Source organism: Eurosta solidaginis, chromosome 1 (assembly GCF_040869045.1).
Source record: "Eurosta solidaginis isolate ZX-2024a chromosome 1, ASM4086904v1, whole genome shotgun sequence".
Lineage (NCBI taxonomy): Eukaryota > Metazoa > Arthropoda > Insecta > Diptera > Tephritidae > Eurosta > Eurosta solidaginis.
In genome coordinates, this window is record NC_090319.1 from 143162783 (window position 1) to 143188206 (window position 25424).

Genomic DNA, 25424 nt, shown 5'->3' on the forward strand with positions numbered 1-25424 from the left:
TAACTTTAAATAAAACGAACTAAAAGAACAAATGAACTAAAACAACAAATAGAACCGAAGTCGAAGATCTAGTTCACTTGTTCAGTTGAGAGACCCGGTCAATTGAACAAGTTCAGAATGAAACGACCCAACTCTAGTGGGTTGTCAGTAGCGGCGGTAAGTAATAGGAAAGGTGCTGTAAAATGAAAGGAGGGGAAAGGGAAGAGAAGATATATAGGCGTCTGTAGTGTTTAAATTTCATGACTGGGGGCTATAGTGATTAAAACCCCTCACGGAAACCACAACGACTTAGTGTGGATTATTATTAAAACAATATACTTACAAGATTACTGCTCACAATTTTGGGGAAATATTTGATATAGAAAATAGAAGAAACGACGTTCTGCACGATAAACGTAGATGCCCCCATACGTATGGTAGAAGGTCACAGTTCGCCAGACATTTCTATTGTGAGCGCATGACTCTTAAACAGCGTCAACTGGTATCCGATGGTAACATTGACATCCTACCACCTACCCATAGTAATTTCGCTGGGGCGATCTGCCGATTTCATTACTACTGAAAAACGCACTTTCATCAACTTCAAAAAAGGAAAAAGGGGAGATTACAAAACTTATACTGACAATCGTTTTGTGCAGGGAGGGCACTGCTGTCTGCCAAGGGGAGCTTGCTTTCCGCAAAGTAATTGAAGCCGCTTTGGTTCGTTTTATTTCCGCGGGAAGAATCCGGCCACATTTTCCAGCGGAGGCCGCAACTCTTGCGAGAGAACGTGACCTTATAAGACAGCACGATCCCAAATAAGGGACATAAACCACACCTATTGGATGGGGCGAAGCACTTGTACAACAACAACAGCGCCGGGAGGCACCCGGATAACTCCAAATAATCCAGAAGCAGCCCCAAATTGACCAAGAACTGGCCTCAAACAATCCCAAAGTGATCCCTAAATGACCTCTGGATAACCCCGAAAGCCCCCAAAAACTTCCCGAAGTGACCCTTAATTACCCCTACAGGAAGCCGAAAGCGTCCCCATTACCGTTCCCAAGCTACCCCAAAATGAGCACAGTGTGATCCCTAAATGACCTTGAGACACCCGAAAGAGTCCCAAAAATAATTCCTAAGGGACGCCCAGATGACTCCGTAGTGATCACCAAATGACCCCGGGAGGACCGAAGTGTTATTTAAATCCTCTCGAGATGTATCCAAATAAGCGAAAAGTGATTAAAAAACTATGTTGTTACAACCTGTACTGTGTACGCTTGCCAAACACTGCCGAGGGGCGACCCCGCTTAGAAAAATTTTCTTCTAATTGAAAAACCTTATTTCTAAAATTTTGAAGAAGATTATCTCAATAAAAATTTAACATGCAATTGCAATAATAAAATGATCCATATGGATCACATTGTTGTTGTATTTGCATGTTAAATTTCTAACGGGATCTGAATCACTGTTCATTAGAACGCGAGGATTACTTTATGAAGTCTCACCTTTTATGGCAATAGTTCCAAAGTCCAATAAATAAAAAAACTAAATGTTTTGCAAATATAAAATTGAATGTTTATTTTTCTAAAAGAAATTTTTATTTTTGAAAAGAAAAATGAGAAAAGAATTTGAAGGAAACTTCAAAACTCACCGCTACAATACAGTCCGTTTTTAAAAAACGTTGACGAATGAATTTGTGCCGTCATGACGGCCGTAATATTTTTTGAACTGCCGCTATATTACGTTACGTGAACTTCGCCGTCTTCTTAGTTTCCACCCTACAAGACAGGTACTCGGTACCTAAGCGATTACTTAATCGTCACCGATAACTTGGTCTCCAATTATCGTCTTAATCACTTTTACATTGATGTCGTGAAAAAAGTAAAGCACGCGCTCTCTCAAAATAGTGTGTGACTCGCTTTCTCGCTCTTACCTAATGTGTTTTCGACATTCCTTCTCGCTCGATGTTATTTACATTTTGAAGTTACTTCTTTCGGTATGTTTTGCTTATCTCTAACCAAAACATATGCAACAACAACAATACGGGTAACTGGCCTGCCTGCCACATTACCTAGAATGAAAAAGAAACGTATATCATTAAGGATATATAAAAAGTTTTTAATATAACAGGAAAAGTGCTTAATAAATACAAGATACTCAAGGAGATTTCAGATAACCAGAATCAGGACCTGAAAAGTAAATTCAAGTGAACCATGCCAAGGCATCTTCCGGTGGCGGGGGTACCCGAGGATTATAACAAGAGATAATTGATAGATGTTGGGATAATAGATATTAAATTAGGCGTGCTACAAAAACAAAAACGAATAAATGCAAATGACTGTTTAATCCATTATGCGAAGTTCTTTGAATGGATGTGAAAATTGAAACGGGAAAAGTACGCTAAAACTGCTTTCCCCGAGTAACCCGGGAACGAATTGATATGACTTCGTCTATTTTTCTTTAGCAGCGGTGCCGAGAACCAGTTCCCTTTTGGACAGGAAAGTAAATGTTTGGTTGTCTGCAAGTTTATCATATGCCAGTACAGAACATACTCGTTTGCTGGATCTGAACAGTACATCTAATTTTCCCAGATTTTCTGGGCTTAGCAAGGGTATCCTCCTGAATGGTGCATGTGTACCCTGCTGCCTGGCCGCTCACCCAACAACACCAGGCACGACGGAACTTTCCTTGCGATACCTAAAATGCACTCACGCTTCTCATGGCTCCAGCGGGTTAGTGGGTTTAGATTATACCCGCGGTAGCTATGCCTGTCGTAAGAGGCGATTAAAATACCAAATTGATTCAAGGGGTTTTGTAGCGCAACCCTTTCAATGGGTTGCCAGCGCAATATATAGCTTCTCCAGCCTAATTGTCAACGTCACCTACCCGTGGCGAAACCTGTTTCTTTAACAGCCGAGGCTCTGGCGACCTCATGTTCCTTATGGATCTACATTTTAAGGCGCTTAGTTAGCTGACATCGCTTACTTAACCGGTAGATTCTAAAGTAAAAACCAAAACAAAATATAGGTTAGGTTGAACTGGCCGGTTCATGAGGACCTCACATAGACTGAATGAGTCCGTAGTGTTACTAGAAGTTTGTTTTAACGACCAAGTTGAAAACCCTATCAACAACCAGGACCTATGTTATAAAATAACTCTTGACAAATACTAGAAACTTCCTAGGACTTAAGCCACTTGCTCCTTCTATATCTGAGGGCTTTATCACTCCTAATAGCTGGAGCCTTAGCCTGGCAAGCGCAGGGCACGAGCACAGAATGTGCTCGATCGTTTCCTCCTCCAATCCGCACTTCTTACATCTGCTATCACGGACCAAGCCTAATTTAAAGGCATGTAACGCCAGAAGGCAGTGTCCAGTCAGAATAACCGTCATGAGTCTACAGTCCTCTATTTTTAATGATAATGAAAATATAAGAATCAGTGTTTATGAATAACATATTTAAAGTAATATCTTACAACAACCTGAGCGATGGCTACATCGCCATGTAGGTAGTGTGGCGTTTCACCTTGTGTGTAGGTACTGTATGTGCTCAACCGTGCAAATTGACATTAGCAGTCACATTATTTACATGAGCATTGCCTGGTGTTTGTGCAAGCATCAATATAGCATACATTGGTCCTGTTCGGTGTGCACCAGCCACTGGTACAAACACTTTTGAATGCATAGCTTTAATATATATTACATGTCCAACAGTGCTCCGGTTGTGCCAATATGTAATGGGCTGCTCTGTATCTTGGTACGGCTGTATAAGTATGGGCGGGTGCAATGTATTACTTGTCTGCTCAAGATCGTATGGTACATAGATGGCTCGAAGACGCTAGAGGGGATTGGAGGCAGAGTCTTCGGACCCATAGCCAAAATATCAGTACCTCTAAAAGCACATATGAGCATTTTTCAAGCGGAAGTATTCGCCATAAGTTGGTGCGCTAAGCTGAACCTTCAGCGCTGAGACTCCAATGAAACAATTGCCATACTCAGTCAGACACTAAAGGCAATTGTGGCGTTTGAAATAAAGTCAGCACTGGTCCTTGAGTGCGTAGAAAATCTGAATCAATTAGGAGCACACAACGTAGTACTGTTGCCCTGGGTCCCAGGCCATAGGGGAGTAGAGGGTAATGAGCAGGCGGACTCTAGAGTTTAATTCGTTGCGTCCCTCCCACAAATAATCATCCTCCAATCAGATCCAAGCAGCGGGTCTGCGCCATACTCCTCCTGCGGGAAGGTATCGAACCCAATGCGTTTGCCGGAAAAGAATCTTTTTAGGGCGGTCATACTCTTGTCAGTGTGTTATGTGCAAGGGATGGTTGCATCGGACAGGTTGCCCTGGGCTAGATCCCAAACCCCGACGTCCTCGTAACTTTTATAAATATTTTGTGACTTCTTGTTGTTCACGCCCTCATTACATTATTAGAAAATACGGCACCTGAGAACACAGCTGTATGAAGCTGAAAAACACAAGCAGGCCCTCAGTGAACTCCACAAACAAGTGTCGGACCTCTATGCCAGGATTTGCCTGGTGAATCTTGTACTCAAAGAAGAAAACTAGCAGAGTAGGAACGCACTCTCCCTAAGGAAACGCGAGTCACTCTAGCTCAACTTCGATCTGGATACTATAACAGGTTAAACTCTTGCCTATCTAGAATCAACCCCGACATATAAAACATATGTCCTGCTTGTAATGTGTCCCCACATGACACCAACCATCTCTTTAGCTGTATTGTGGAATCAACGCCTCTAACACTCCTCTCATTATGATCCACCCCTGTTTATGGGGCGAAGCACTGCTACAACAACAACAGCAAGCGGACAACCCGGAAAGAGAGGCAGGAACTGCATAACCCATCGATCCCGAGCCGTTCCCGCCAGTTGGCTCACAGGGCATTTATTAGTAGAAGGGAGGGAAAAGAGAGAAGAACACTGGAGCAATACGCCAGGTTTGGGACAATCTAAGTTACTGTTAGGAGGTTATAGCACAAGCCGCTACAGGGCAATAGTAGACCTCTCGAAAGATAACCTAAGAATCCCAAGAGCTATTCTTACAGGGCATTATAGACTGAACAGCCGTATGCATCAACTGGGCATACTATCGAATAACACATGCCGATTTTGTGATCGATCAGCAGACGGCGGACCATATCCTCCTAGAATACGACGCAATCTCAAAACGTTGGGCTAAGTTGATGGGCTCACCATGGCCAGTGCATTCCCAAATTTAATCCCTCAAACCAAGAACTCTGCTAGGGTTCATCAAAGAAGTCGGCTAGGATGAGGTGCTGTGAAGGAGATGTGCAAGTCACTGTGCAATCCTCAATAAATTATCTATCTATCTACGTTCCGGTAACAAGCACCATTGAGGTACTAACCCGACCATCTCGGGAGCTATTGATATGACTATATTGAACCTTCTAGGGATTGAATATTAATAATGACCGCAATGCGCAAGTCTGCTAAAATTTACCATTCTCCATGGAATGCTAGATATATAACTTTCCACGTTTTGAATCAGTAATGAAAAGAGCAAAATTTATTAAAATGTTAACTGGCTGTGGGGGAGTAAATGTAGGGTTATCTACTTAAATTAAATATACTGTATTTTTGTAAATTATTTTTATTTTACTTTACTATTAATGTTCTTTCAAAATGAAAATTTTCAAGTTAGTTATTTTCAGAATTTTTAAAAAGATATAAAAATAAACGCTTTTTGTGAAATTGATTTTCAACAAATAAAATAATAATATTTTAAAGAAATAGTTTTTGTAAACTATAGCACCTGTATCAATTAAAAAATTTAATTTATTGAATTTATCAAATATGAATAGACGGTGGGACGATTGATTATTAACTCCATTATTACCCACAGTCATAACGGATTTGTTTAGTTTAAAGAATTTGATTTTGAATTTAGATTATTTTTATTTACATTGAAATTGCAGGAGTTAATACATTTGTAAGCATTATGTTTAAATTTTCGATGATACCAACATATATTATTATCATTATTAAAACTTCTAGATCTAGAAAAATTTCTGGAGTTAGATTGATTTCTTTCTCTAGATCTAGATCGAATTTTTAATTCATTGATATCGGTAGTAATTTGATTTAAATTTTGAAAAATTGTAGTAGTTAAATCAGTTAAATTTTTTACACATTGTGTAAGAACATTGTTTTCAATACTAGCTATTGAAGAAATTTTAGAAGAATGTGGTTTATTAATTAAATCAAAAAGTTTATCTGCAAGTGAAATTATATCAGTAATATTTTTAATATTACTTGAAGTTAAATGTATTTGAATATCTTGTGGTAATTTTCTGATCCATAATTTGAAAAGTAATTCCTGACTAACAATAGATGATGAATTTGTTAGTGATTTCATATATCTAAAAAATTCAGATGGAGATCGATCTCCCAATACAGTATTTGAAAATAATTTTTCAAGTCTTTTTTCTTCACTTAGAGAAAATCTTTCGCAAAGAATTTTTTTAATTGTATAATATTTATTAATAGAGGGAGGAGAATTGATAACATCAACAATTTTGGATATTGTTTCTTGTTGAAGTGAAATAAGAACATTTTGAAATTTTATATTATCATCAATAATGTTATTTATTTCAAATTGTCCTTCAATAAGTAAAAACCATGTTTCAGGACAATCTGACCAAAATTGAGGTAATTTAAGGGATTTATTTGAATTGAATCTAAAGTTATCTCCTTGTGTAGAATTGTCTGAATGTGTGTCTGGAGTAGTATTAATGTTTGTATTTTGTGTTTGATTTAAAGACATTGTGTTATTCGAGTTATTATTTAAATTCTCTGAAAATGTAAAAAACTAGTTTTAATTGGTGAAAGTAAAACCATTAAAATCTAAAAATGTAATTGTTCTCTGGAAAGGAAGTTCACAAGAGAAAAACTAATACTTAAACGTGAAGTAAAGTTAAAAACAAATTTGAAAATATTTAATTGAATGAATAAAAATCCCATTCAATTAAAAGGTAATCAAGAAAAAAAAATTTTTTTTTTTTAAATAAAAGTTAAATATTAATAAAATATTAAAATAAATAAAAAATATGATTAAATAACTTGCTGTGAATTTCAATTAAAATTTTTATAATTGATTGTTGTGTTCAAGGAATCTTCAAAGATGTTGCAATGGCTTTAAGTCTGATTATTGATTGTTGTTGTTGTCGATAAATTTTCAAAGTTGTTGCAATGGCTTTAAATTGGTTATTATTATTGCATATGAAAATCGTTTGGCATAAACTGTTCCAATATGATTTGGTGCTGCACTTAAGTTAATTGTTATTGCTTGTATTTTGAAAGTATTTTGGAAAGTTGTAAAGTTTGATGAAAAAAAATTTAATTCCGTGAAAGTGATATTAAATTATTTTGCTGTTGCATATAATGGTAGTTGTAGTAGCTGAAGTTGCATTAAAAATTGATTGATATGTCCCTCTATGAGTTATTTTTTATATTTTCTGCGTTATTTTGTCATCCAGATAAGATACATGTATAGATTTAATTGTCTATGAAAAAATAATGTATTTCACAGATAAATATTATAAATTCGCGTGAAATTATTCAGCATCTTTAGAAAAATAATTTAAGCACGATCGCCAATATAGTTCATACAAAAACTATTTCTTTAAAATATTATTATTTTATTTGTTGAAAATCAATTTCACAAAAAGCGTTTATTTTTATATCTTTTAAAAATTCTGAAAATAACTAACTTGAAAATTTTCATTTTGAAAGAACATTAATAGTAAAGTAAAATAAAAATAATTTACAAAAATACAGTATATTTAATTTAAATAGATAACCCTACAATGTCCTCTCTTAACGCAATGTAATGGCAACGGCGACGCAGGGAAAATAATAAAAATCCTATAAATCTACTGATCATAATTAATTAATTCCTCCCTTTCTATGCAGTTATGCATACATATAAATGTATTTTGTTCTCCAAACGCTATTTAAAGAAATCAATTGGTATTTACATGAAGTTCGCACTCTTTGGTATTTGTATTCTTCAGTTGATTATCAACAAAAGCATGACACATTATCACTACCAAATTCTTACATGTTGTTTATATATTTAATATGGTAGGCAATTTACTCACCCTTTCTGGTGCGATCCAGGATCAGACAATCGGGCCTGACTACATGCGATTTATTTTGCTTTAAGAGAGCGTGCTTACCGCGAACCATATCATGTTAGGGCACAATTTCGGTGATGCAACCAATCAAAGAAATGTCTGCTTCTAATGCCTCTAGGATAGCAGCAGCAGCTCCCGGTGGCGGCACATAAATAACAGTTGCATGCGGATCAGTTGCCTTTTTTGCTTCGGCTACCTATTCAATTTTAATTCACATTACATTATCTACTATTGCAATTTTTAATCAATACAAATCAAATTAAATTACCGAAGCAAATACTGGCAAACCAAGATGCGTAGTTCCACCCTTTTTTGGGGAAATATATCCAAACAGTTTGGTACCGTATTCCAAAGCATGTTGGTTGTGGAAAGTACCTTGTTTACCGGTAAATCCTTGGCAAATGACACGTGAATCTGCATTTAATTGTAGGTTTCTTGTTGTTTTGGCATATTCTGAGCTGAATCGTACCCGGCTGATGAGATTATATATATTAGAATAATATAACATAGAAAGTAAATAATGTTGTTTTTGTTGTACCCATAAGGGCACTCCCGGGAGCGATTTAGTATGACCACCTAAAGCCTTCTAGGCCATCCCGTCGATTCTATACAACTTAATATTATTTTGGGCGAAGGCCGCAGAAAGGTATTCTGTGCAACAAAATTTTTAATTTCCGCTTTCAGATTCTAAAATCGGAGCTCGCCACGCGTTTATTTATTTATTTATTTTATTATTTATTTATTTATTTATTTCTTCATCTACGGATAATTTTACAGATTACTTGATTAATTAAATATTTTAAATAAATTTAATTTGAAGGTATTTATACTCAAATTAAAATCAATAGCCTCCGAATATGTGTGCATAATCGAATGCATCTCGATATTGGCTCATTATATGCGTAGGTAGATCTATGCGCAGGAACAGTAAAAGGCCTCACCTGTCTAAGTTCACGCGCTGTATGGTTAACACTAGCAACAACATCAGCACTGAAATCCAGCGAAGAATCAATCTTGCCAATAAATGCTACTTTGGACTAGGTAGGCAATTGAAAAGTAAAGTCCTCTCTCGGCGAACGAAAATCATACTCTACAAGTCACTTATCGTACCCGTCCTGCTATATGGGGCAGAAGCATGGACCATGACAACATCAGATGAAGCGGCTTTGGGTGTGTTCGAGAGAAAAGTTTTTCGAAAGATTTATGGAACTCTACGCGTTGGCGATGGCGAGTACCGAAGAAGATTTAATGATGAGCTGTACGAGCTATACGCAGACATCAACATAGTCCAGCGAATTAAAACGCAGCGGCTGCGCTGGCTAGGCCATGTTATGCGAATGAAAGATGATGCTCCGGCCAAGAAAGTGTTTCTATCGGAACCCGCCTATGGAAGCAGAGGTAGAGGGCGGCCCCCACTCCGTTGGAAGGACCAGGTGGAAAACGATTTAAAATCCCTTGGTGTGACCAATTGGCGCCGGTTGGCGGAGTGAAGGAGCGACTGGCGCGCCTTGTTGGACGGCCATAACCGTTTAGACGGTTAAGCGCCAATTAAGTAAGTAAGTAAGTATGGTTAAAATTTATTGACTCATAGATTTGAGTACAATTTACTTTACCATTGATGATGTTATATATGAACATTATTGAAAAGTAGCTCCTTCTGTCTTATAAGCTTGTCAATCCTAACAGTTTACGCCTTCCCAGATAATTAGGCACCGACAGGGCAATTAAGTTTACATAAAGCAAACTTGGTAAACATTTTTTGCACCCTTTCTATTTTGTGAGAGTGAATTTGGAAGTATGGACTCCAAATAATGCAGCAATAGTCTAGAAGACTACGCACCAACGAGATATACAGTGATTTTAAGGTCATTGGGTCAGAGAATTCGGTGGAGTAACGACGTATGAAGCCTACCATTGAGAAAGCTTTAGACACAATATGGTCGATATGCTTTATAAAAGTTAGTTTCGAATCAAAAGTAAGACCTAAGTCCTTAAACAGCGTATTCCTTTCTAATATTTTCCCATCAATTGAATAGGCGAAATTATAAGGATTACTTTTTCTTGCATATGAAACAACACAACACTTTTGGATATTAAGATCTAAATTGTTGACTGAGCACCAACTATGCAAATTATCTAGATCTGACTGAAGATCGAGGCAATCAGTCAAATTACGTACTTTGATAAAGAGCTTCACATCATCAGCGAACATTAAACACTCTGCTTTTGCACAAAAAATGTGGTGGCTTTGGGTATCTAATAACTAAACAACCAAAACTAGGTTCATAGTTCTTTATTTAAATGATCCGAACATTACAAAGTATTATAAATTACTAACTTAACTTCATGTGCAGAAATTGCGCGAAGACTTTTATAGCGGCCGAAAAACCTGTTGTTGAAAACTGTTAGGTGATTATGTATTCCTTTTGTGCTTTTGTTCTTAAAATTGTTTCTCATGATTGGGCATGCTGGATCGCCTGATTTATGTATTAGAACGGTACTACTGCAATGTATTAGATCACCTGGTGTATGTATTAACATAAATATTGTGGGGCATTCCACAAGTACTCCCCTTCTTCGAAAAAAGTATTAATAGTATTAGATGTTGGGAACAATTGATTCAGCTTATTGAAATCTGACGCGTTTTGGAGTTGCCGGCGTAGTTGAGCTGGAATCGGATTCAGATGGACGATAAGATGAAGAAAGGCCAGATCTTCCGAATTGAGGTGACTCAGGTGAAGATGGTTCGGTAAGTGTTCTATCGCTGTCGTCCGAATTATTGGTGTTTTCACTAGCAGGCTGATCATGTTCTGCTAGCAAAAATACTGGTTTTAGGCGGTCGATAGAAATTACAGTGTTTTCGCCTCGGATCTCTACTACGAAATATTTATCATGCCTTGAAATAACTCGGTGAGGCCCCTCATATGGGGAAGTAAACGCATGGTGCGGGGCGTCCCGACGAACGAAATCATGTGAACAGTTCGCTAATTCCTTAAAAATGAATGTTTTTCTCTGACCATGTCGGGTGACGGGTTGAGGAGCGAGGTTAGCGAAGTGATCTCTCAAACGTTCTGCGATATTTGAAGGTGGCAGCCCAGGACGAGGCGAAGGGGCAAGAAATTCTCCGGGTAGACGAAGCGGCTCACCGTAAACGAGATCGGCTGGAGTTGCTCGAAGGTCTTCCTTCCAAGAAGCGCGTATTCCGAGTAGCACGATAGGTAGCATGTCTACCCATGAATTATTTTCATGACATCGTATCGCATCCTTCAAATGGCGGTGTAGGCGTTCCACCATTCCATTGGACTGTGGATGGAAAGTGGTGGTGTGTATGTGTTTGCTGCCCAGGAGAAGAGCGAGTGAGTTAAAAAGTTGACTTTCAAATTGTGTTCCTTGGTCGGTAGTAATTCGCAGAGGTACTCCATAGCGGCATATCCACCCCGCAAAAAGCGTGCGAGCAACACATTCAGCTCCAATGTTATCGATAGGGAATGCCTCTGGGAACCTCGTGAATCGATCGATGATCGTCAGGCAATTACGGTAGCCTCTAGATGGGGCATATGGTCCGATAATGTCTACGTGAATATGTTCGAAGCGGCGTGTGCGTCCTGGAAAATTTTGAATAGGTGATAAGACATGACGCGTTACCTTATTTCGCTGGCAGGATATACATGTGCGAGCCCACAGTCTACAGTCTCGGTTAATGTTGGACCATACATAGCGTTGTGTTACCAGTTTCGTAGAAGCTCGTACCCCAGGATGACTGACACTATGAAGGGCGTCAAAAATTCTCTTCCTCAGAGGTTCAGGAACAAATGGGCGAATTAAGTCACCGGAAACATCGCAGTATATAGGCTTATCACATCCTGGAATAATGACAGGGCGCAGGGCAAGTGCATCGTCTTGTTGGCCCTGTATACGTCGTTGAAGTTCGTCATCGTCTGCTTGTGCATCGGCGAGCTCATTGACAGACACTGCTGCTGAGATTTCTTCAATGCGAGAAAGGGCATCAGCAACGATGTTATCTTTGCCAGCTATGTGTTGGATGTCGGTGGTGAATTGACCAATAAAGTCTAAGCGATGAAACTGCCATGGCGTCGCTCGGTCGGGATCCTGGGCAAAAGCGTGAAGCAATGGTTTATGATCCGTAAAGATCGTGATGTGCCGAGCCTCACAAATATAACGAAATTTTCGTAATGCAGCGTAGATAGCATGGAGCTCACGATCGTATGGACAGTGTTTCCGAAGTGCGGGTTGTAGTTTTTGGCTAAAAAACGCGAGTGGCTCCCAGTTTTGTCCTCGCCGTTGCTGGAGGACAGCTCCGATAGCGTACTCCGATGCATCAGTAAAAATAGCCCACGGAAGCGTTGTATCCGGGTATACCAGTAGCGTGGCTTTTCGTAATTCCTCCTTGCATGCCACAAAAGCAGCTTCGCCCTCCGGTGTCCATTCTACCGGATTAGAACCTTTAATAGATGCCCCTTGAGTGTACTCGTGAAGGGGACTCTGAAACTTGGCGGCATTTTTAAGAAATTTACGATAAAAATTAATCATACCAAGGAACTCACGCAGTTTACGTATCGTTGCAGGGCGAGGAAAGTTGACGATCGCCTCCACTTTCGCAGGGAGCGGTAAAATTCCTTGTGCAGAAATGCGATGCCCAAGGAAGTCTACTTCTGCCTGCCCAAAACGGCATTTAGCAGTGTTGATTACGACACCGAATTTCGCAAGTTGCTCAAATAGAATTCGAAGATGTTTACGGTGTTCTTCCCCATCTTTAGATGCGATGAGAATGTCATCAATATAAGGGAAAGTGAAGTCGTCTAGGCCGCGTGTAACCTCGTCGATAAACCGCTGGAATGTTTGTGCGGCATTCCCTAGTCCGAACGTCATGAACGGGAACTCGAAAAGCCCAAATGGCGTAATTATAGCTGTTTTGTTGATGTCGTCCGTGGCCACTGGTATTTGATTAAAGGCGCGTACCAGGTCGATGGTCGAGAATATCGTTTTGCCAGAGAGATTGGCAGTGAAGTCCTCCAGAACGCGAACAGGATATCGATCTGGTATTGTTCGTGCGTTCAGTTGTCGATAGTCCCCGCATGGACGCCATTCACCTGACTTTTTCGGAACAAGATGGAGCGGGGATGACCAGGGGCTCTTCGAACGTTGAGTTATTCCCAGTTGCATCATTTTATCGAACTCCGCCTTGGCAATTTTTAGTTTGTCAGGAGGGAGACGCCGCGCTTTGCTTGATATGGGAGGTCCAGGTGTAGTGGCTATGTGATGTACTGTAGCGTGCTTCGCTGGTAAACTTATACCTTCAGGTTTCGTCAAATTTGGGAAATCTTTGAGAAGATCCGACCATGAAGAATCGAATAGTGCGACTTTGATTTCTGATACAATTTCAGCTATCGACATTTTGCATGAGGTCGTTAAGCCAGTTGTTGAGTCGATGAGGCAGCTGTTCTGCAGGTCAGGTAAAATGCCGAAATGCGCTAAAAAATCTGCGCCAATAATAGGTTTGGTCGTGTCAGCTACAACGAAGCGCCATTTGAAATCGCGTATCAGGCCCAAGTTCAGCGATAGGGTTATACAGCCATATGTGTTGATGGTTGAGCCGTTGGCCGCAATAAGGGAGTAGTTTACTCGTTTTAATGCACCAGGAGCAAGAGATTTCGGGAATGTGCAGAGGTCAGCGCCAGTGTCTACCAGATATTGGACTTTGGTGACACGATCAGTTACGAAAAGGCGGTTTGATTTAAATGAGGGGCCGCTAACCGCCGCTAACGGTCCGTTGTAGCGTTTCCCTGGAACGAGCAAGGAGTTCTACAATGTTTGGCTTTGCTACCATAGCGTTGATGATACCAACACATATTATTTTCGGGTGCTGGTGAGGCTGCTCGAGAATTCGAACGAGGTCTGGAGCGAGAGCGAGACCGTGCACCGAGCATGTGGCCCTTGAACGCAGAGGCTAATTCATTAATTGAAACTTCCAGACGGGAAAATCGTGCCTCTAATGCTGTTGTCGTTGGCTCCTGTACGGTGTTTATGTGTGCAGTCGGCAAAGCGATTTCGTGGATTTTGTCAGCAAGGCTTGCCAGCTTTTCTAGATTAATGTCTGCTTGTGATGCGAGTATAGACTCCGTTGTCATCGGTAATCTGCTGAGCCACTTGGTACGTCAAATATGTTCAGGCACGGAGTCATCTAGGTTCTTGAGATGCCGGAGAAACTGTGATGGTTTTCTGTCGCCCAATGTCTCTTTATCGAGCAGCATCTGCAGGCGTGCCTCTCGAGAAAGTGTAAGGCGTTCAACTAACGTTTCCTTGAGGCGACTGTAAGGCATATCTGCTGGCACGCTTAAGAGGATATCTTCAACCTCAGCGGCGGCTTTGGCGTCTAGCTGCGAAGAAGCGTAGTGATACCTTGTTAGTTCGTCAGTGATTCCGGCAAGATGAAACTGCCCTTCAAGTTGGGCGAACCATAAAGCTGGGCGTTCCGCATTGAAAGCGGGGCACCGTATCGAAACACGTTGAAGTGGCGCCGTACTATCAGGCGGTGTATCCGTGTTGTTTGGCATGACGATATCAGTGAATCACACCACCATAAAAAGATATTAATTCTCAAAAATTCCAAAGGAAGTTCGAACTTTGTACGTGGACGATAGAACTACGTTTACGTGCGTTTTACAAAACCAGACCACAAAGTGCACGAAAAAATGCACTTCCAATTTCGCGGAATAGTTAACGCAATATAATTTACTTCCAAAACTGCTAAAAACTGATCACGCGATCACGTCGGGGTCACCAGTTGTGGTGGCTTTGGGTATCCAATAACTAAACAACCAAAACTAGGTTCATAGTTCTTTATTTAAATGATCCGAACATTACAAAGTATTATAAATTACTAACTTAACTTCATGTGCAGAAATTGCGCGAAGACTTTTATAGCGGCCGAAAAACCTGTTGTTGAAAACTGTTAGGTGATTATGTATTCCTTTTGTGCTTTTGTTCTTAAAATTGTTTCTCATGATTGGGCATGCTGGATCGCCTGATTTATGTATTAGAATGGTACTACCGCAATGTATACTAGATCACCTGGTGTATGTATTAACATAAATATTGTGGGGCATTCCACAAAAAATTTGGCAAATCATTGATAAATATAAGGAATAGGAGTGGACCGCAATGCGTTCCCTGCGGTATACCTGACCATGCGTTTACTGATATAGAAGAGCTGGTGGTGCCCATTTTAACAAATAGTTTCCTTCCTGTTAAGAAACTATGAAAGAAATTTAAAATTTTATCTGTTAAAACCGAAAGCCCAGAGCTTGTTGATCCAAATTGCATGATCAACCTTATCAAAGGCTTTCGAAAAGTCAGTATAAATTACGTCAAGCTGGGCTTGATCGAGAGCATTTACAATTTTTTTCGTAATTAGCATAAGATTTGTGCAAGTCGAATTTTGTGGCATAAAGCCGTGTTGGAATTTCGATATTACACAATTTAACTGATTCATTAGTCTTTTTTGAAGTACGAAATCGAATAGCTTTGAAATGGTGCTTTGCTTTATAATAGGTCTGTAATTGCAAACGTTATTGCGATTACCAGTCTTGTATATAGGGACGATTGACCCTACTTTCCAACAATCTAGAAAGGTTGAATTATCTATACACATATTGAAAATATTTGCTATTTGAGGTGATACAAACGCTGAATGCAGCTTAAAAAAATATTGGTGCAAAACCTTCATGGTCAACGCAGGTGCTTTTATCTAGACTAGAAATCGCAAGCTCGACTTCATCCGAGGAAATCGTTAAACTATCGATATTGCCTAAGGGCAAATGGGCAATTGTATGATTGCTAACAGCGTCACATTTATGATGCACTCTCTGAAAGTAATTTGCAAACAGATTGCAAGCATCGGCATGACTTTCAGACACTGTACTTTCAAAGAAGAAAGTAGTTGGATAGCCATTGGTTTTCCGTTTTGAATTAATGTATTGTCAAAATTTGCTAGCCTTAGATTTTAACATAGATTCGACTTTTGACAAATGTTGTTTGTATAAAAATAAAAAGTTTATCAAACTCCTTTCTTAAATGAGCGAAATTTTGATAATCAGAAATTTGCTTCGATTTACGATATTTCTTGTACGCTGTTGTTTTTGCGTTTTTTAATTTGCATAATATCGCGTTAAACAAAGGTGGTTTGTTACGAACAGCCATTTTCCTGAGCGGAATTCAATTAGAAATTATATCTAACATTTTATTACTCAACGTGTTATAAGAAGTGGTGGGATCACTGTGTGTGTTCAAGAAAGACCTATCTATTTGTTGAATACATGTACTAACCTCCTCAATATTGTAATTGTAATAGTCATGAAAATTTGCGACTTTTTTTTGACTGTGTCTGATATATATAAAATTTAAAATCAATTTCAAAAGTGCAATTATGTACTGTTTTAATCGAAATAGGAAATAAACATTCCTCACAACATGCATTCAATTCTGCAGAAGTAAATACTAAATCTAATATTTTGTTTGAATTATTCAACTACGTCGAGTTATCCCATCATGCCAGGTCGCATGTCGTATGCTAACAGGTGCGTAGTAGACCAACAGGTAGCCGAATAGTTAAGGGCCGGAATTATTCAGCCTAGCTCGTCAGAATACGCTTCCCCAATAGTACTCGTAGGAAAGAAAGATGGAAGCAAGCGACTGTGCTGCGATTATAGGCGCATAAATGAAAAAATTATGAAAGAACACTTCCCCATGCCTCTAATAGATGACGTGCTAGAGAAGCTACAGAGTGCACGTGCGTTTACTACTCTAGACCTAATGAACGGATTTTTCCATGTGCCTCTCGAGGTAACGTCAAGGAAATTTACTCCGTTCGTTACCCACCAAGGACAGTACGAGTTCCCTTATGCCCTTTCGGCATATGTAATTCTCCTGCGGTATTCTCAAGATACATATTCTCAGTGTTTAGAGATTTAATATAAGATGGCACAGTAGTAGCGTATATGGATGGCCTCATCATTCCCTCTAAGGATAAAGATGAAGGCATCCGTAAGTTGAAAAACGTTTTAGAGCGAGCAATGGACTACAACATGCGTATCAAGTGGAGTAAATGCCAGTTTCTCATGAAGAAGGTTGACTTTCTAGGCTATATCGTTGAGGGTGGAACAATTAGACCATCAAAAACGAAAACAATCGCGGTCGAGTGTTTCCCAGCGCCTGCTGATCGGAAGAGCTTGCAAAGGTTTTTAGGACTGACTTCCTATTTCCGCCGTTTCATTGAGGGTTATGCTGTGGTCGCTAAACCACTGTCCTATTTGTTGCGACAGGGCGAAAAGTTTGTTTTTGGTGAGGCTCAGGAAGCAGCGTTTAGGCAGTTAAAAGCTGCATTAGTAAGCGCGCCCGTGTTGCGTTTGTACAACCCAAAAGCGTTGACAGAGGTGCATACAGATGCGTCCATGTATGGATATGGTGGAGTGCTCCTGCAAACAGATAGCGAGGGCAGGCAACTCCACCCAATACAATAAATGAGTAGGAAAACCACTCCATTGGAAGAGCGTTACCACTCATACGAACTTTAAATTCTCGCAATCGTCTCAGCGTTGAAGAAGTGGCGCGTGTATTTACTGGGCATCTCGTTTAAGATAATAACGGATTGCAACACATTCACTATGACAATGAGGAAGAAGGTGTGAGGGCGAATTAACATGCCACAAGTGCAAATAACATAGATACAGGCTAACAGCGAAACTAATGCCGATAACATACGCTGCCCCAACAGCCAGCAGCATTGTATATGTTGCTAAACATATTGTCACCAGCTGCAAATACCAGAATGAGACAAAAAAATAAGATTATTGAAATTGTATACGTTTGGTTATGTGTATATTCAAACTATTAGACTGTAATCGCATGATTTTCTGTACCGAAAGAAGCAATGACCAGTCCGGTTCGATCCAAAAACAAGTATAGAGGAAATTGGATAGTTCGAAAATAATAACTGATCACCTGATGTTACAAAAATAGTTCGAAAACAAGGTAAAGACCGCTCACTGGAATTTTGCTGGAAAAATGTTAGCTTCAACTGAAGAAGGAAAAAATCTGTAGAGGTAGTTAAGTGGAAATCCGTGACCGACACGGTCGATAACTATTGCCCGCCGCGACATTGTGCACACCTTGTTAAAAATAAAAGTATAAAGGACTGAATTTTAAATCCTCGACCGACACAATCGATGAGTTTTGTCCGTCGGGATAATGTCGCCTAAAGTACGCCAACACAACTTTTAAAACATAAAAAAGTGTTAAGTGATTTTGGTACAAGAAAAGGAGTAAAGTTTAAAGCCGCGATTTTGCCCGTTGAGACAATATCCTTAAAAGATAAAATGTGAATTATTTAGAGAAACTGGAGTTAAGTTGATAACCTGATAATCGCGACTTGGTGTACACAGTGAATTTTAAATATTATCCTGGAAAAAGGATATCAGAGAACAAAAAAAAAAAATTTACAAATAAAAAAAAAAGTTAATAATTAAATAAAGATTAAAGATGTGTAAATGAAAAGATAGTCCCAACTCTGTGGCTCAATACGATTTGAGGCAATGAAAAATAACTTACGGAATTGGTAACTCCTTGTTCAAACGAAAAATTGCAAAAGACCAAAAACGCTCGAAATTATCATTTGACATCAATTTATAATCGAGAAATCAATAGATTTGAAAAATAAAAGAAAAATTAATAATGCAAAAATTCCATGCAACCACAAACACGAAAATATATTATCTAATAACCAACCATACAATAACCAAATATATTATCAATAACCATGTATGGATATGGAGGAGTGCTCCTGCAAAGAGATAGCAAGGGCAGGCAACTCCACCCAATACAATACATGAGTAGGAAAACCACTCCAGTGGAAGAGCGTTACCACTCATACGAACTTTAAGTTCTCGCAATCGTCTCAGCGTTGAAGAAGTGGCGCGTGTATTTACTGGGCATCCCGTTTAAGATAATAACGGATTGCAACACATTCACTATGACGATGCGGAAGAAGGTGTGAGGGCGAATTAACATGCCACAAATGCAAATAACATAGATACAGGCTAACAGCGAAACTAATGCCGATAACATACGCTGCCTCAACAGCCAGCAGCATTGCATATGTTGCTAAACATATTGTCACCAGCTGCAAATACCAGAATGAGACAAAAAATAAGATTATTGAAATTGTATACGTTTGGTTATGTGTATATTCAAACTATTAGACTGTAATCGCATGATTTTCTGTACCGAAAGAAGCAATGACCAGTCCGGTTTGACCTAAAAACAAGTATAGAGGAAATTGGATAGTTCGAAAATAATAACTGATCACCTGATGTTGCAAAAATAGTTCGAAAACAAGGTAAAGACCGCTCACTGGAATTTTGCTGGAAAAATGTTAGCTTCAACTGAAGAAGGAAAAAATCTGTAGAGGTAGTTAAGTGGAAATCCGTGACCGACACGGTCGATAATTATTGCCCGCCGCGACATTGTGCACACCTTGTTAAAAATAAAAGTATAAAGGACTGAATTTTAAATCCTCGACCGACACAATCGATGAGTTTTGTCCGTCGGGATAATGTCGCCTAAAGTATTCCAACACAACTTTTAAAACATAAAAAAAGTGTTAAGTTTTTTTGGTACAAGAAAAGGAGTAAGTTTAAAGTCGCGATTTTCCCGTTGAGACAATATCCTTAAAAGATAAAATGTGAATTATTTAGAGCAACTGGAGTTAAGTTGATAACCTGATAATCGCGACTTGGTGTCCACAGTGAATTTTAAATATTATCCTGGCAAAAGGATATCAGAGAACAAAAAAATAAAAAAAAATTTACAAATAAAAAAAAGTTAATAATTAAATAAAGATTAAAGATGTGTAAATGAAAAGATAGTCCCAACTCTGTGGCTCAATACGATTTGAGGCAGAAGCTTTGTATATGAAAAATAACTTACGGAATTGGTAACTCCTTGTTCAAACGAAAAATTGCAAAAGACCAAAAACGCTCGAAATTATCATTTGACATCAATTTATAATCGAGAAATCAATAGATTTGAAAAATAAAAGAAAAATTAATAATGCAAAAATTCTATGCAACCACAAACACGAAAATATATTATCTAATAACCAATACCAAAAACCAACGGATATGATGATGATCGGGAAGACGAATATCAGGAGCAGAGGAACAAGGTGACATCAATCTGGAAGGAGTTTTAAAATTAGGTCACAATAATAATTGAAATGACGGTTTATTCCTTTTGAATGTAGGGTAATATTTTTGCTTTTTCTGTTTGTTTCTTTGAAAAAAAAAAATTGTTATTTGAAAAATTGTAAGATATAAAGTGGAAGTGGGTGAAAAGCAAAGCCAAAGTTACAACGGAAACCCAAAGTTTAATCGCCAAAAAAAAAAAAAAAAATTTAGTAAATAAAATATAATAAAAGGGAAATATATGTATATATATACATATGGGGTATTCCATGCCATTTCGACCAATTTTGAACCCGACCCCTTTAGAATTGGCTGAAAGTTTTTCTTCTTTTTCTAGATTACGAAAGACGTTTTTCAGAAGTTTTTAAAATTTTTTCATCCAACTGAAAAAAAGTTATGAATTTAAAAAAAAACACCGTTTTTGTTTTCAAAATGCTATAACTTTTTTAAAAATTGACCGTTTGGGATATTTTTTTTTTAATTTGTTTTTAAATGTACTTTTCGGAAAAAATTCAAAAAAATTTTTAAAGTTTTTTTTGTAATTTTTCAGTTTTTCGAGATTTTTTGAATTTCGCCCTTTTTTTCTCATAAAAAACTTCAATCAATTCTGCAATCATCCCCACTAATCCAAGAGTGGGCCGAGAATTTTTTTTTTTATTTAATTGAAAAAAAAACTGTAAAATTTTTTTTGTATTTTTTCCGAAAAAAATGATCCCAAACGGTAAATTTTTGAAAAAGTTACAGCATTTTGAAAAAAAACACCGTTTTTTTTTTGAGGTGGAAAACGGTGTTTTTTTCAAAATGCTATAACTTTTTCAAAAATGGACCGTTTGGGATCATTTTTTTTTTTTAAATATGTTTTTAAATGTACTTTTCGGAAAAAATACAAAAACAAATTTTAGTTTTTTTTTTTCAATTAAATAAAAAAAAAAATTCTCGGCCCACTCCGGGATTAGTGGGGATGATTGCGGAATTGATTGAAGTTTTTTATGAGAAAAAAAGGGCGAAATTCAAAAAATCTCGAAAAAGTGAAAAATTACAAAAAAAAACTTTAAACATTTTTTTGAATATTTTCCTAAAAGTACATTTAAAAACAAATTTAAAAAAAAAAGATCCCAAATGGTCAATTTTTGAAAAAGTTAAAGCATTTTGAAAACAAAAACGGTGTTTTTTTTTTAAATTCATAACTTTTTTGAGTTGGATGAAAAAATTTGAAGAACTTCTGAAAACCGTCTTTCGTAAGCTACAAAAAGAAGAAAAACTTTTAGCCAATTCTAAAGGGGTCGGGTTCAAAATTGGTCGAAATGGGATGGAATACCCCATATATATATAATATATATCTATATGCAACGTAACTTTTAAAGGGTTTTCAAAACTTTGAATTTTGAACCATGTTTTCTTTGTTTAAATTAGCGAAATTTCAAAGGTATACATATCCCCGACGGCTGGCCAGTGGACGGAGGAACCGGATCTACCATGTAATGTGAGTAATAATAAATGCTTTTCATTTAATATTTTTCTGACATTTAATTATTTATTTTGCATACAAATTTTGTTTGCATTCAAATGACTTTTTTTGTTGAATTTAAATATTTTTTTTTGTGCTATGCGTATGTAATATATATATGTGAGTGTCTAATATATATATATGTATATGTATATATACTTCGTCGAAGGTATTCCAGATTCTAGATCAAATAAAACCTGCTTGTATCAGGCCAAAAATATTGATGAGTTAAAGCAACCAATTACCATTTACGACAAAATTCATTCCGGTCGTCAAACCAGTTCGAATTCGGCTCAAAATTATCGTGGTACAAATGATAAATCTCCGGCTGTGAAGCAAAGTGAATCGCGTCGATGTTTTCAGTGTGGAGCTAGCGGCCACTTAGCTCGCAGTGGCCAGCAAAAGTTAAAATGCTTCGAATGCGGTCAATCAGGACACCGAGCCGCTGATTGCCCAAAAAAAGATACTAAATTGAAACAGGAAAAGGGGCGGGTGAATACTTTGGAGGCAAGCAAATGTGTAAAAACCACTGCATGTGCTATTTTTAAAGACTTGACTTGCAATAACTATTCGTTTTCGGCATTGCTAGATACAGGCTGCGATTTATGCCTGATTCGCTATGATGTCCTTATGATGTTAGGAGAAATCGAATTGTCGGCCGAAAAATGTGAGCTCATAGGTAGGAAATAAAGTTAGAAGTTGACGAAGTTCAGTTAGATGTCGTTTTTCATGTCATTAGGGAGCGTGATATTCTGTATGAAGCCATCATTGGTAACAGTGTTCTGAAACAAGTCAATTTAATTGTAACGGAGGACAATGTCGTTTTTAGGAAAAAAAGAGACGTCAAAAGTGACCGAGGCCGTTATGCTTCCCAAAAACAATGAGGAAACTGAGTTTCTAAAAGAGTTTAGGAATCTGTGTCTGGCTTTTGAGCCAACAGCTGAGAATAGTGTCGACGTCGAGTTATCCCATCTTGACAAGGTGCAGACTTCAGAAGTTCGGAATTTAATTCAGAACTATATACTCCGATATATCAAGCGCCAGGGCGCATGTCGTATGCTAACAGGTGCGTAGTAGACCAACAGGTAGCCGAATAGTTAAGGGACGGAATTATTCAGCCTAGCTCGTCAGAATACGCTTCCCCAATAGTACTCGTAGGAAAGAAAGATGGAAGCAAGCGACTGTGTTGCGATTATAGGCGCATAAATGAAAAAATTATGAAAGACCACTTCCCCATGCCTCTAATAGATGACGTGCTAGAGAAGCTACAGAGTGCACGTGCGTTTAATACTGTAGACCTAATGAACGGATTTTTCCATGTGCCTCTCGAGGTGACGTCAAGGAAATTTACTTCGTTCGTTACCCACCGAGGACAGTACGAGTTCCTTTATGTCCCTTTCGGCATATGTAATTCTCCTGCGGTATTCTCAAGATACATATTCTCACTGTTTAGAGATTTAATACAAGATGGCACAGTAGTAACGTATATTGATGGCCTCATCATTCCCTCTAAGGATAAAGATGAAGGCATCCGTAAGTTGAAAAACGTTTTAGAGCGAGCAATGGACTACAACATGCGTATCAAGTGGAGTAAATGCCAGTTCTCATGAAGAAGGTTGACTTTCTAGGCTATATCGTTGAGGGTGGAACAATTAGACCATCAAAAACGAAAACAATCGCGGTCGAGTGTTTACCAACGTCTGCTGATCGGAAGAGCTTGCAAAGGTTTTTAGGACTGACTTCCTATTTCCGCCGTTTCATTGAGGGTTATGCTGTGGTCCCTAAACCACTGTCCGATTTGTTGCCACAGGGCCAAAAGTTTGTTTTTGGTGAGGCTCAGGAAGCAGCGTTTAGGCAGTTAAAAGCTGCATTAGTAAGCGCGCCCGTGTTGCGTTTGTACAACCCAAAAGCGTTGACAGAGGTGCATACAGATGCGTCCATGTATGGATACGGTGGAGTGCTCCTGCAAAGAGATAGCGAGGGCAGGCAACTCCACCCAATACAATACTTGAGTAGGAAAACTACTTCAGTAGTTACATACCTAATATTTATCCATGACCCTTAAAGGGTTAATTGAAACTTAACTCGAGAGTGCACATTGAGCAAAACAAAACAAGTAATAAGCAAAGCTAAGAAATATGTAGACTGAGAACAGTTCTCCGTTCTTGGGTTATAGTCGAGACGAGATGAATGAATTGTATTCTTGATGTTGAGTTGTTTAACACGTAATTCGGATTATCTGATTAAAATAATAAATCTTACGCTACATAAAAAATTACTTTCGACAAAAGGAAATGTATTTATCTTAAAATAAGATCTAAGAAATATAGTTTTGTTAAAATAAATAAAGTTTCATTAAATGGTCATTTTTATTTATTTGGCGCAGTCGGTGAAATCGCTTAAAAGCCGCGAACTTTGTAACAAAGTGAAAAATAATACTTTCACTAAGAAAAAAACTGAATTGAACTAAATTTCGAACTATAAGTTTCACATGAGAAACAGCAATAGTTAATTATATTAATTATATAAAATTGTAATGCGAAAGGCAATTTGCCTCATATATTGTAGTAGCTTATAATGCTACCTATCTAAAAAAAAGAAAAAAAATTACTAAAAAGCACAGTTGCGAACAAATCTGTGGTCACAAGTCATAACCGCCTAAGTCTGTTTTTCAATATTTTCAGGATAGCAATTTAAAGTTTCAAATCATTACTGCAAATCAGGGTATGATATTTATTGCTAATCCTTTAATAAATACACAAGGTGTATCGGTCTTCTTTTTAACTTTGCAAGCAAACTGTTATGTTTTTGCTTAATTTGAAAGATCTAAAGGAAAAAAGCAGTTAGGCTATTATGGCTTGTTGAATGAAAAAATTTAAAATGTCTTAATTTGAGTTGGGCTGTTATTCCGAATAAAAAAATGTTTAGAAGTGCCTAAAGTTGAAATCTTATGTGTAGTTGTGCTATTATTCCTTACTTTTAATTTATTAATTTTATTCACTTAAGTCAGTTTTATATAGTAAATCTTGAAATGCGGTATGACTCACAATAAGTTTATTTATTATTTCCAAAAATACTGGAATGCAGACATATAAGGTCATATTTATAGTAATTTTAAGTTAGTTGGAGCACTTTTGACAGATAGCACGTATAAAATTGTGTCAAAAAGCTTTAACTAACTTAAAATCATATTCTTTTTCAACTGAAACTATGCCCCATAGTTTAAAGAACTACAATTAAAAATTTTTATCAATATTAAGGATCCATTTTATTCAATTCAGTTTAAAATTCACATGTACATATTTTTATTATAAATACATAAAAATATTATTTCAAAAATCTTCGTCGCTGTTACACTCCGTCAAATCGGGATGGGTATTAAGCTGCTCCATACTTGTGGGAATGCTGTCATAAAATGAGTGAAATTCTGGTTTTATAAACTGCTTCAAGTCCATAAGATCTTTCTTTTTTTCTTTAGAAATGCATGGTAAGTTCTTTATATT

At 37.8% G+C, this 25424-nt stretch overlaps 1 long non-coding RNA gene across 1 annotated transcript in view; it reads right to left on the bottom strand.

Moving 5' to 3' along the window:
- Positions 1–1545: 1545 nt before the first annotated feature.
- LOC137238532 (uncharacterized) overlaps positions 1546–25424 on the bottom strand; it is a 143509-nt gene continuing 119630 nt past the window's right edge. Inside the window, exons 2-4 of the long non-coding RNA XR_010949210.1 lie at positions 8423–8627; positions 8119–8350; positions 1546–2053 (exon numbers count right to left, since the gene is read on the bottom strand). This is a non-coding gene — a long non-coding RNA (uncharacterized lncRNA). The remainder of the gene's footprint in view (positions 2054–8118; positions 8351–8422; positions 8628–25424) is intronic.